This window comes from Somniosus microcephalus, unplaced genomic scaffold (genome assembly GCF_052327205.1).
Source record: "Somniosus microcephalus isolate GS21.2 unplaced genomic scaffold, FLI_Smic_1.0 scaffold532, whole genome shotgun sequence".
Classification (NCBI taxonomy): domain Eukaryota; kingdom Metazoa; phylum Chordata; class Chondrichthyes; order Squaliformes; family Somniosidae; genus Somniosus; species Somniosus microcephalus.
In genome coordinates, this window is record NW_028225719.1 from 60179 (window position 1) to 73097 (window position 12919).

At 43.9% G+C, this 12919-nt stretch overlaps 1 non-coding gene across 1 annotated transcript; it reads right to left on the reverse strand.

Moving 5' to 3' along the window:
* Positions 1–1014: 1014 nt before the first annotated feature.
* On the reverse strand, positions 1015–1089 carry trnan-guu (transfer RNA asparagine (anticodon GUU)). Its single transcript has one exon. It is a non-coding gene; the product is annotated as a tRNA-Asn (tRNA).
* Between the last annotated feature and the right edge of the window lie 11830 nt (positions 1090–12919).

A 12919-nucleotide genomic window follows, 5' to 3' on the forward strand; every position in this document is an offset into this window, starting at 1 on the left:
TGGACTAGTTAACAGAAAAAATGAATAGGGGACACAGATTTAAGATTTTGGGCAAGAGATATAGGGGGGATTTGAGGGAAAACTTTTTGACGCAGCGAGTGGTGAGGACCTGGAATTCACTGCCGACGGAAGTAGTGGAAGCGGAGACACTCAGTTTTCAAGGGAAGGCTGGATAGGCACTTGAGGGAAATAAACTTGCAGGGATACTGGGATAGAGCGGGGGAATGGGGCTGATTGGATTGCTCTACAGAGAGCCAGCACAGACTCGATGGGCCGAATGCCTTCCTTCTGTGCCGTGTGGCTCTGTGACTCTATGATTCTATTACCTGCATTTGTAGACTGCGGTTCTCTTCTGTGATGTTCTAACGACAGCTCATGGAACAGAGTTTCCGCAGTGCAGTGGTTCTCACATTCACCTAACACACGAAAGGTCCCATTAGAAACCGGGCGGAAACATTTTGTAAAATATTCCCCATTAAAATTAAATCAATATGAAAAAGTTGAAATAATTTTGTGATTAAATATCAATAAAATAAAATATCTCATAAAACACGTGTATTTTCTCTGTACAATTCTGGACCATCAGCAGCAGTAGAATTCTATTCAACCACAATCTGCAGCCTCCTGGCCCGGCAGATCCCTCACTCTACCATTACCGTCAAACCAGGGGACCAAACCTGGTTCAGTGAGATGTGTAGAAGAGCAGGCCAGGAGCGGCACCAGGCGCACCTAAAAATGAGACCATTCCAAACTGGTGAAACTGGATATGGAACCAAGGCGGGCCAATGCAGCTGAGATACAGATTATCCAGGATCTAATTGAATGAAGGAACAGGGCTGAATGGCCTCCTCATGTTCCTATTAGTCTGTCACCAATAAGAGAATGTTACGAAACGGTTTTCTCGGGTCCCAGTGGATGATCTCAAACTCACCGACATTGTACCCAGTGCTGCAGTTTATCCCATGATCTTGCAGCCAAAATGCACATTTGGAAAACCTGGAAATGTTAAAACGCCGTCTACTGGGTGGGCTCGAACCACCAACCTTTCGGTTAACAGCCGAACGCGCTAACCGATTGCGCCACAGAGACCTGTTGGGGAATTAATTACAACATATACTAAAGCCGGAGATTACCGAGTTAACATCTCAGGTCACAGATAGCAAGATAACGACTGTCCAGTCTCCGTTTACTTGTCCAAATTAAAGAATGTAACATTTATTGTCGGAACATGGAAATAGTCGCTGAAAGAAAATCCGTTAAACAAATTGTTTTGAAAACCCGCTTTGAGCCATTAGATCGGTTCATCTACCAATGGTGACGGTGAGATATTAACATGGTGTCTGGGTTTCTCACAACTGTTGGAATCTTCCCACGAGTTCTTTTGCTGTTGTATTTGTTCATCAATGTGGAGATCAGATATACACGCGGTCGCTTCACTGTGTGCCCCGGGAACCAGATACACCAGAGCACAGGCCAATGATGGGACTCTGTCCTGTCTGCTCTATATGGAGGTCAGTAGAAACTGAATGAGAACAAAGAACCTACCACAGCCCGCAAAGCCGAAACAGCTTAGTTGGGCGAGCGTTAGATTGACGATCCCGGAATCGGCAGGTTTTAGTTACTTTTTGTCTCCTTCACTATGAGGAGCGAATCAGGAGAGATTTTTCGGATCTGAACCCGCGTTTTCTAAAGGAATGAGCGTGAAACCGCATCTGAGCCGGGGATTCGGCTCCAGCCGCTGGCTGGGGGTTCGAATCTAGTCGGGGTCTAGCCGGCTGTTTTTATACCGGGACTGAGGGAGGGGCTGTTCAGCAGTGGTGCGACAATAATTTTTAGAATGAGGTTTGTTAAACTAAAGAGCTCTTTTTCTGTTACTTTTGATTTACACCCTGCCCAGTTGTATATACGAACAGTTAACAATGTTTAAGCGATGTGGTGTGTTCAATGTTTCTGCAGTAACTCGGTCACCCAGTGTGAGTCTGAACGATAATTCCCCAGCCTGGGTTCAAACCTGGCCAATGGGCGCTTTGTGGCTGGTTAGTTCAGTTGGTGTCGAGAGCGTGGTGCTCATAACGCCAAGCTCGCGGGTTCGATCCCCGTATAAACCATCAGGATGTTTTCATTATTTTATGCTATTTCTAAATATTTAAAATACAAACTTTATAAGTAAACCAATCCACACAGAATCTCACGGGGGCTTTATTTGGAATAACATCCATTGCACCTTTACCACCGGGGCTGAGAGACACATCTTTCTGTTGATTTGTGTTTCTGGATTTGCTGATGAAAGTTGAACAGGCGGCCTGTTCCCGATAATGGTCACAAGCAGGTGAGAGACAGACAGAGCGGCTCTGACCCCGCGAGATGGGCAAAAGGCTTCAGTTCAGGACAAATGCATCAATGAATTGTTCGCCGGCACCGAGAGAGACAACATCCAGAGAAAACCACAGGAGGAAATCGATTAATCTAAAACGTTGTAAATATTTCCCGTGCTTGATGTCTCTCTATTCAATCGCCAAACTTTCAGTGCCGGAGAAATAATTCCAGTTTAAATCGTTCAGTTCGAGAATGGCAGCGGAAAGAAACTCAAATGAACTAAAAACTGCCGAATCCCGGGATTGAATCCGGGACCATTATTAAATCTGTGGAGAGAAAAACAGAGTTAACGTTTCAGGTCGATGACTGTTCGTCTGACGGTAACTCTGTTTCTCTCTCTACAGATGCTGCCTGACCTGCTGAGTATTTCCAGCAGTTTCTGTTTTTATTTCCAATTTCCAGCATCCGCAGTATTTTGCTTTTGTACTTTTATAAATCTTCAAGTCGCTCCTCCCAACTGAGCTATTGCGGTTACGGAGCAAGCAACAGTGCGTCATCCTCTCGGAGGGAAAGGGAAGGGTCTGTGTCCTGAACCCGCCGCGTTTACATCAACCATCTAATTCACCTGCAGGCTGGAGGAGCAGAGGAATCTGGAGGGAAAGAAGTGATAGGAGCAGAAGGAGAAGACATTGGAAACTGGCAGAATCTTGTGTCTGACTGTTGTTTCAAATGATGCAGCACAGCCCTGCCTGGATTTGTAGTTTTCCCAGGAGCTGCATTGTTCGGTGCGTGAATTTTAGACATGGAAACATGTACATCAGGAGCTTGTGGTAATATTTCACCTCACTGTGTATTTCAAGTTGATGCCTACCCGCACTTGGTGCTGTGGTTGCGCGATCATGTCTTTTGTGTTCTCACCTGAAATGTTATTTTGCACAAACAGTTTGCCTGGCGCAAAGGAGTTAATAAGGGGACTTAGACTGAAATTGGCGGGGTTGTTGCGGTGGGTGAAATATGGTGACGATCTATGGTTATTATCCGAGGCGACGCTGCAGGATCATTTAAAGATCTCCCGCGGATCCACTGAAACTAGTTGAATGTGCAGCTTTGAGAGGGGCTTTCTGCACCATCAGGGCAGGAAACGGGAGTGAGGGAGGGACACTGTCGGTATCTGTGCTGAGTGTGAGTCTGTGCAGAATTGTACAGAGAAAATATACGGGTTCGTTGAGATTTTTACTGATATTGATATTTAACCACAAAATCAGTTCTTCCATTTTTTTATATTAATTCAATTTTAATGGGGAAGATTTTCATAATGTTTCCGCCTGGTATCGAACCGGGAACTATTTCGTGCGCGAGGGGAATGTGATAGTCACTACACTGCAGAAACTCTACCGCCGTTGACTGTAGCAAGAGCATCACAGAAGTGAACTGTGGTTTACAAATGCAGGTCCGGGATTAACTTTTGAATTCATGCACTTTATTATCTGAATTTCACAAAACTCATTAAACTCTGTAAAAAGATGAACAATTGTTCGAATTGATGAATCGACTTTCTGTTTCAGACTGAAGGAAATCCTAACATGGTCACCGAGTGACAGGCAAAACTTTTTTAAGTGTTTTGTCTTTTGCTTGTGATGAATTTTCACCAGTTCTCATTTTACAGACGGTATTTGAGGAGTTGATTAAAAATGTTCAGTGTTTATCACACCGGGAATCTGGTGCAGCCGTTGTTCAGTTTAACAGGGACCGACAATTGTCGCCGCTTTTACACGGGGGAAGAAACTCGCCCCTGGAGGTTCAACTGGAGCAAGATCCAAAATCATTCATCCCGCCCTGGAGCGGAACCGGGGGCATTTCTGGTGTAAGGCGAGCGGGATAATTGCTACAGTCCCGAAACCTCTGCTCAGTTTGTCAGCCGCGAGTCAGAAGGATGTGTTAAGGGAGAAGGTGACCCGCTGACTCACCTCTCTCTGCACTGATTGAGATTGTGTCGCTTCTCCGTCAAACAACATCACTTCTGTTCCACACTGAAGGCTCTCAATCCTTCTCCTCCGCTCGCTTTCTATTCAAGTAATTGGACAATGAATCAGTAATAAGGTTCCCTCGGGCTTTTGCTGGTGGATTTACTGATAAACCGGGGAATTGAGAGGAAACTGGAGCACAGGCAGGGTCCTTGCGACAGACCAGTCCGGCTAGCCCAGTCGGTGGAGTGTCGGATACTTCATCCCCACGGCGGGGATTTTGCGCTTAAGATTTTTGGGCTGATTTTAAAGGCGATTCCCAGCTCGGTCAATGAGTGTTTCATATAAATGTGGTTCAACAAAGTAAGAAAATCTCTCCTTGATTCCGGAATCTTGTCTCTCTCCAGCCGCTCGCTGCTAAAGATTGAACTGACTTTAATTTCACCTTGGCTCGGGGTCAGTGCGGCTCAGTGGGACTTCGGCCCGTCTCTCCCTTCAAAACCCATCAGGGCCGAGAAAACAACGGGGGATTTTACACACGTGTTGTGTTCTGTAACTTTTTATAAACACTTCAGTGTATTTCACTCTGTGTCCAAGACTGTGAGGTCTTCCCTGGTGTGTCAGCTTCCGGTGTTTATAAACACTTCAGATTTCCTGATAATGTTGAATCGCATTTTTTGAAAGAGTCATTGACCGAGAGGTGCCGGGGGATTTAGAGCTGGGGATCGCCTGTGAAACCAGACCAATAATTTGAAACACAAACCGCCCCTGAGATTAAGAGTCTCAGGCTCTACCGACTGAGCTAGCCGGGCCGGTCTGACCCCGCGCACTGCTTGTGTTACAAACCATGAACCAGTTTCCCCTCAATTCCCAGCTTTACCAGTAAATCGGCCAACAAAAGCCCGAGAGAACCTTATTACTGATACTTTATCCAATCACTTTAATATGTGTTTTCTGGTGAGCAACACTTCTGCCGCTGGAAAATGTTCTCCTTATTTACTTTATTAAAACTCTTCATGACATTGAACACGTTGACAAAATCTCCCCTTATCTTCTCTGCTCTGAGGAGAACAACCTCTTCTTCTCCACTACTCCACGGAACTGAATCTCGCATCCGTCCTAAAGCGCAGTGCCCGAATTACACACAATATTCCAAAGGTTTGGTATAACTTCCTTCCTTTTGCCCTCTATGCCTCTGTCTGTAAAGCCCAGGATTCCGTTTGTTTTTCTAACACAGGATAAAATGCTGCGGATGCTGGAAGTTTGAAATAAAAACAGAATTCGCTGGAAATACTCAGCAGCTGTGAATGGTAGGTGAGTTGGAAAAAGCGATATGGCCTCAAAAATGCTGTATAAGGGTTTCATGCTGCAATGGGGAGCATTCTGGACTTTGAATCCAGCGATCTGAGTCTCGGTGGAACCAGGTTTCTTCTTGTCCCAGCTGGGGACAAATAAAACAAATTTTGATCGCAACTGTGTGATTGGCTGCTCAGCAGTGGCAAAGTGTAGACGCTGAAGGTGTGGATGAGAAAAGGCCGGGCCAAAATGGAATGGTGGAGTTAAAATTGTCCAGTTCTTCCAATATTGCTGCTGGACGGGGTTTGCAAGTAGCCTTGAGAGGGCAGTGATGTATCGCCATTGCAGTGCTGGTCCCCGACACATACTCCGTTCCCGAGCCACCGAGTTCATCCCAATCCCTGGCCACTGAGACTGAACCAGACAGCTTGCAACCTTGGTATTTGTCCCCGAGATGAGCTTCTGCGCAAGACGGTCTACTTCCACCTCCGTATCATCGCCCGACTCCGCCTCTGCCTCAGCTGATCTGCTGCTGAAACCCTCATCCTTGCCTTTGTCACCTCCAGACTTGACGATTCTAATGTACTCCTGGAAGGCCTCCCATCACCCTCCCTCCATAAACTTCAGCTCATCCAATCCTCTGCTGCCCGTATCCTAACTCGCACCATGTCCCGTTCACCCATCACCCCGGGTCTCACTCGCCTACATTGGCTCCCTTCAGGCGACAGTTCAGTTTTCAAATTCTCGTCCTTGTTTTCAAATCCCTCCATGGACTCGCCTCCCCCTATCTCTGTAACCTTCTCCAGCCCTACACCCTCTGAGATCTCTGCACTCCTCCAATTCTGGGTTCTTGCACATCCCCGATTTTAATCCTTCCACCATCTTCCGTGGTGGGATTGTGAGCTCAGGTCTCCAGATCATCATGAAGTCTGCGGCTGAGGAACAGTGTGTGGCGGGACCAGCACTGCAATGGTGATTCATCGCTGCCCCCTCAAGGCAAACCTCTCCACCAGCAAGCACTGGACAATTTTCTCCCCACCATTCCACCTTTCCTCTGGAATACTGGTCGATTAAAAAACTCACTGTGCCGCCCTACCTCATAAATAATTGATTGAAGATTCGTTAATGAGCAGCGCAGTCTGAACCAGGATCTGTTAGAACAGTGAATTCAATGTCAAATCAGGCACAGAAAGCGAAATAAAGAGAGCGAAATAAAGGTTGGATTTAGAGAGAGAGAAGAAAAATAGAAAAATGTAAAAACATTTTTATTATATAAAAAATATTCAACAACAATTTATATCTGAAGGAATGAGATTCCACACTTATAAAATATATTTTCAGTGCCAGAGAGGTTATTTGGCAGTAATTAAGACTGTTAAAAAGGGGACTTAGACTGAACTGGTCGGAGTTGCGGCGGTGTGTGAAATATGGTAATGACCTATCATTATTAGCAGAGGCGACTCTGCAGGATTATATTAAGATCTCCTGCGGATCCACTGAAACCAGTCGAATGTGCAGCTTTGAGAGGGGCTTTCTGCACCATCAGGGCAGGAAACGGGAGTGAGGGAGGGACACTGTCGGTATCTGTGCTAAATTTGAGACTGTGAAGAATGGTGTGGGCTCAGATAATATACGGGCTCTATGAGATATTTTATTTTATTGATATTTAATTACAATATGAATTTTTCCAATTTCATATTTATTCAATTGAAATGGGGAAGGTTTCTTTCCAGTTTTGAACCGGGGACCATTTATCGAACATAATGCTTGCGCCCGGGATTGAATCGGGGAGTTTGCACTTGTGAGGTGAACGTAATAACCACTACAATATGGAAACCTCTGTTTAGCTAAATATCCAGAAAGAACTGTTCAGCGAGAAGGTGAAATGCTGGATCCCAGATTCTGGATTCATTACCTTTCAGTAACATTTCTCTGGCCGAAACTGCACAAGTCAAGAATGTTCCTTTCAAAGTCATTAAACTCTCGAATTTCCGCGTCACCCCCGAATCCTCTGAATCAGATGCCTCCAGTTTTTCCACTCAATCAATGTCCCTTTGCAATTCCCTGTTCCCATCCACACTAATTATTGTGCCACTGTCGATCAGTGATAATTGATAGTCAAAGTGATCAGGCCATGCTTGCTCAGTCGGTAGCAGGCTCCTGGGTTCGTGCCCACGTTGGTTGAAGGTTTTTGTTAAACTTTTTGTTTGTTGCTTTTACGGAAAAGCCTCATGAATTAACCGACAATTTTCTTTGTCACAATGAAAGAAATACTAACTGAGGGAGAGTCAACAGTTTAATAATTTGTACTGTTACCTATATCTCATTTTACACACTGTACTTTAGGAGTCTGGTTTAAAATGATCATTGCTGATGACACCAGGAATCTGGGGAACTTTGGTCAAATTGAACAGGACCAGTTATTTCTACCATGCGCACAAAATAGAAGCAGTTCTGAATTTAAAATCCCATGGTGCTGACATTCAGATTAAACGCAGTCAGCGTTGAAATAAAGTGAAAGAATTTTACAGTGAAAAGATTTGTCAGTAAGTATTTGTGCCTTTAATTAAAGTTTGTGGCTTCTGATTCCCGCTCATGTCTCTTCTTCCTCTGTTGAATAAAAAACAAGGGATTTGACATTTGACTGCACTGCGCCTGGTATCTGTGAGCTCATCCTTTATATTGAGCGGTTTTTCACTCTTTGATCGGCGTCAGCTTTAGCTCAGCGGTTACTTCGCAGCACCAACTTTAATTCTAAGTTCGAGCCCTGTTTCACCGCGGGCGCTGCCTGGCGTTTTTTTTTGTCATTTTCAATCTCCTTATTTTACACCGAAACAAATTGCAGCCGTGATTTTAATTTAGCAGAGTGATATTTTTCGAGGGCACCTTTATATGATTCAATAAGCTATTCTGATCCGTAAGTGTGACCGCGTTCGATTCCCGGTTAGGGAAGTAACTTTGACATCACAGGTTTTAATTAATTAAAGCGAAGAAATTTGAGTAAATAAATAACATGCAACTAATGTGAAAAAATAAGAAATGTTTTAATCGCCATTAATTAACCGACAGCCTTCTTTTGCAGAATGAAAAATATTATAATATGGTGACTGAGTGTCAGTCGAAACTTCAGTCATTTATTTTGCTCTTTGCATGTGCTGAACTGTTAACCCATATCTCATTTTACACATTGTAATTTAGGAGAATAGTTTAAAATGTTCATTGCTTGTGAGAGCAGGGATCTGGGGAAACTTTTGTTCAATTAATCAGGACCGTTTTCTTCACAGAAAAAATATTCTCTGACATAGTTTTTTCAGACCAAACACTGACCGATCTTCCTTAGACCCAAAGTGAATGATCTGACACGTGCCCACATTGAACTGCATTAATCACAGTTCAGGGGAGATTTAATAGAGATGTTCAAAATTATGGGGGAAACAGTTTCCACTGGCAGGAGGGTCAGCGGGGCTATGGGGGAAGAGCAGCGGAGTGGGACTAATTGGATAGCTCTTTCAAAAATGCTCCATCAATTGTTCATTTTAATCTGCGATTGATAGATTTTTGTTAACCAAAGGTAATAAGGGATGATTCAAGTCAGTGAGACTCTTTATAATTGTTTCAATCATCATTAATCAACCCACAACATTGTGTTGCTCACTACAGGAATTGCTAACAGGTTTACTGGGTGACAGACAAACTGTAATAACTTAATATAGAATCATAGAATCAGACAGCACAGAAGGAGGCCATTCGGCCCATAGTGCCTGTGCCGGCTCTTTGAAAGAGCAATCCAATTATTCCCACTCCCCTGCTCTTTTCCCAAAGCCCTGCAAGTGTTTCTTTTTCAATTATTTCCCCTTTGAAAGTTAACATTGAATCTGTTTCCACCACCATGTCAGGCAGAAAAATATTGACATTAATATTATCCAAGTCCCATTTCACACAGTGATTTCCATGCTTTGCATGCCATGAACTTTTATCACTTCTGATTTTACACACTCTAATTTAGAAGTTTGCTTAAAAATGTTCGGTGCTTGTGACATCAGCCATTGTTAGATTTAAATGGATTTCAGCCGCTTTCCTTGGAAATCTCTGCCCCAAACTGCTGCTGATGCTCATTCGTTGAGTATATTCAAGGCAGAGATCGATAGATTTTTGGACTGTAGTGGAATCAATGGATATGTGGATAGGCAGGAAAGTGGAGTTAAGGTCGATGATCAGCTATTATCTGATTGAATGGCGCAGCAGGCTCGGGAGCCATATGGCCTACTCCTGCTCCTAATTATTTCATTCTTATTTTCTTATGTCCTTTCACAGGAGAGCAAACTCGCCCCTGGACATGCATGAGGAGCAAGATCCATCAAAATGATTCCGCATATGTGATAGCTCCCACACTGCGGAAACGTCTCCACATTCAGTACCGGGTCAGATGGGAATGCTCAGCGAGCAGGTGAACCGCTGAATCCCACTTTTGAGGGATGTCCCAAAGCGCTTCACAGTGGCGTCAAAAGAAATGAGTTGCACTTAGTAATTAAATATGCAGAATGTCAGAAGTGGGATTTGCACACACGCCTACCAGAAGAGACTGCGACCTAAACGCAGACGCCTTAGACCGCTCCTCAATGCTAGAAAACTCACTTGCTCACTTCTGCATTTAAAATATTTCAGTCCTGGTGCTTGTTCAATGTTTCTCGAAGGCTCAGTGACTGTGTTATCATCTCCCCTGGGGATTTCCTGAGCCTGTGCTCGGTGTATGGGGAGGTTTGGCCCGGGTCACTGGGGTGGACAATAACAATCTGAGCTCTGGAGCTGGGGAAGAGCGAATAATTAATGGGTTTGTTTCCGTGTCTGAAATGTGGTTTAGATCTGTTGGTGTTAACCGAGGCCCGGGCTGCGAGATATTGCATTTTGTTCACTTTAAATCAGAGGAATATCCGCAGTCAGGAGCTGAAAAGGACCAAGAGCTGAAAAAACACAAGAAAAAAGAGAAGAAATGTCAGCAATTGTGATAAACTCTTCAAAGTGTTTTCTGGTAGTTTAGTGGTTCAATTGCTTTAATCACCATTTATTAACTGATAGCGTTGATTTTGCAGAATGAAAGAAATGCTCACACTGAGGGACAGTCGAATCTTCAATAACTAAACTTTAATAATTTGTGAAACTTTATTCATTGATGAAGTTTTATCACCTATCTGATTTTACACACTGTGTATCAATTAATTTCACATAAATAATAGTCTCGAGCATAATGCGCCCGCTCGGGCTCGAAGCGGGGATCTTTCACGTGTTAAGCGAACGTGATAACCGTTAACCTACAACAACTGATACACAACTTCGCCAGAAAGATCTGTTCAGCGAGAAGGTGAAATGCTGAATCCCAGATTCTGGTTTAATTTCCCATCACTAACATTTCTCTGAACAAAACTGCACAAGTCAAAAATGTTCCTTTCAAACTCATTAAAGTCCCTAAATTCCTTCTCCCGAATCTTTTGAATCAGATGCCTCTGATTTTACCCACACAATCTATGTCCCTTTGCAATTTCCTGCTCCCATCCGCACTACTTACTCTGCCACTGTATTAGTGTCGTTAACCTTGGTAATATATGCATATAGAAGACTTTTGGATTACCTTTTATGTTCGTTGTCATTCTATTCTCATACCCTGTATTTTCCCTCTTATTTTCCTTTTCACTTCTCCTCTGAACTTTCTATATTTAGACTGATTCTCAGATATGTTAGGGTAGTCGAAGCCCCCATTATCACTACTCTATAGTTCATAGTCATAGAGTCAAAACGGCACAGAAGGAGGACATTCGTTCCATCAATTCTGTCCTGGCTCTCAGTGGAGCAATCCAGTCAGTCCCATTCCTGCATTCGATCCCCGTACCCCGGTATGTTTATTTCTCTCAAGTGCCTATCCAGTCTCCGCTTGAAAACATTGAGTGTCTCCGTTTCCACCAGTTCCATCGGCAGCGAATGCCAGGTCCTCACCAGTCACTGCATAAAAAAAGTTTACCTAACGTCCCCCCTGTATCTCTTGCCTATTACCTTAAATCTGTGTCCCCGAGTCCATTAACATGAACTAGTGGGAACAGCCTTTCCCCATCTAACCTACCCAAGCTCATCATAATCTTGTACACCTCTATCAAATCACCCCATAACCGCCTTTGTCTTTAAATACTCCTGTGCAGCGCCTTGGGAGGATTTACTACGTGAAAGGTGCTATATAAATACACGTTTTTGTTGTTATAATGAAAAAAAATGCAGCTTCTCCAACCTGTCCTTGTAGCTAAGAACCCCCATCACCGTGACCATTCTGGTAAATCTCCTCTGCTCCCTCTCAAGGGCCTTCACATCCTTCCTAAAGTGTGGTGACCAGATCTGGATGCAGTACTCCAGTTGTAGCCTAACCAGTGCTTTATAAAGGTTCCACATAACTTCGCTACCTTTGTACTCATTACCTTTATTTATGAAGCCCAAGATCCCATATGTTTTTTTTAACCACTCTCTCCATATGTCCTGCCACCTTCAAGGACCTATGCACATTAATTCCCAGGCTCCTCTGTCCCTGCACACTCTTAAAACTGTGCCATGAAGTGTATATTGCCTCTCACTGTTCCTTCTGCCAAAATACATCACCTCACACTTCTCTGTATTAAATTCCATCTGCCACTTGTCTGCCCATTCTGCTAGGCTTTCTATTTCTTGCTGCAGTCGATTGGTATCATCCTCACTGTTTGCTACACACCCACGTTTGGTGTCGTCGGCAAATTTAGAAATTCTACTCTTTATTCCAATATCCAGGCCATTTATAAATATCACAAAAGTAATGGCCCCAGCACTGACCCTTGGGGAACCTCCTCCAGTGTGAATAAACAGCTATTTACCACAACTTGCTGTTTTCTGTCCTTAAGCCAGTTCCTTATCCAAGCTGCCACTGACCACCTATTCCATGAGCATCAATTTTGTTAACCAGCCTTCTATGTAGTACTTTGTCAAACACCTTCCTAAAATCCCTGTGGACAACATCCATTGCATTCCCTCCTGTGCAGTCTTCAGGGAACATCCCCATTTCTGTCCTTATTTTGGATGGAAGGTCATTGATGAAGCAGTTGAAGGTGGTTGGGCCTAGCACACTGCATTTCTTTCTTTTTTAAGCATTTATGGGATCTGGTCGTCGCTGGCAAGGCCAGCATTTATTGCTCATCCCTAGTTGCCCTTGAGAAGGTGGTGGTGAGCCGCATTCTTGAACCGCTGCAGTCCGTATGGTAATAGTGCTCCCACAGTGCTGTTCGGTCGGGAGTTCTAGGTTTTTCACCCAGTGACGATGAAAGATCGATGATATA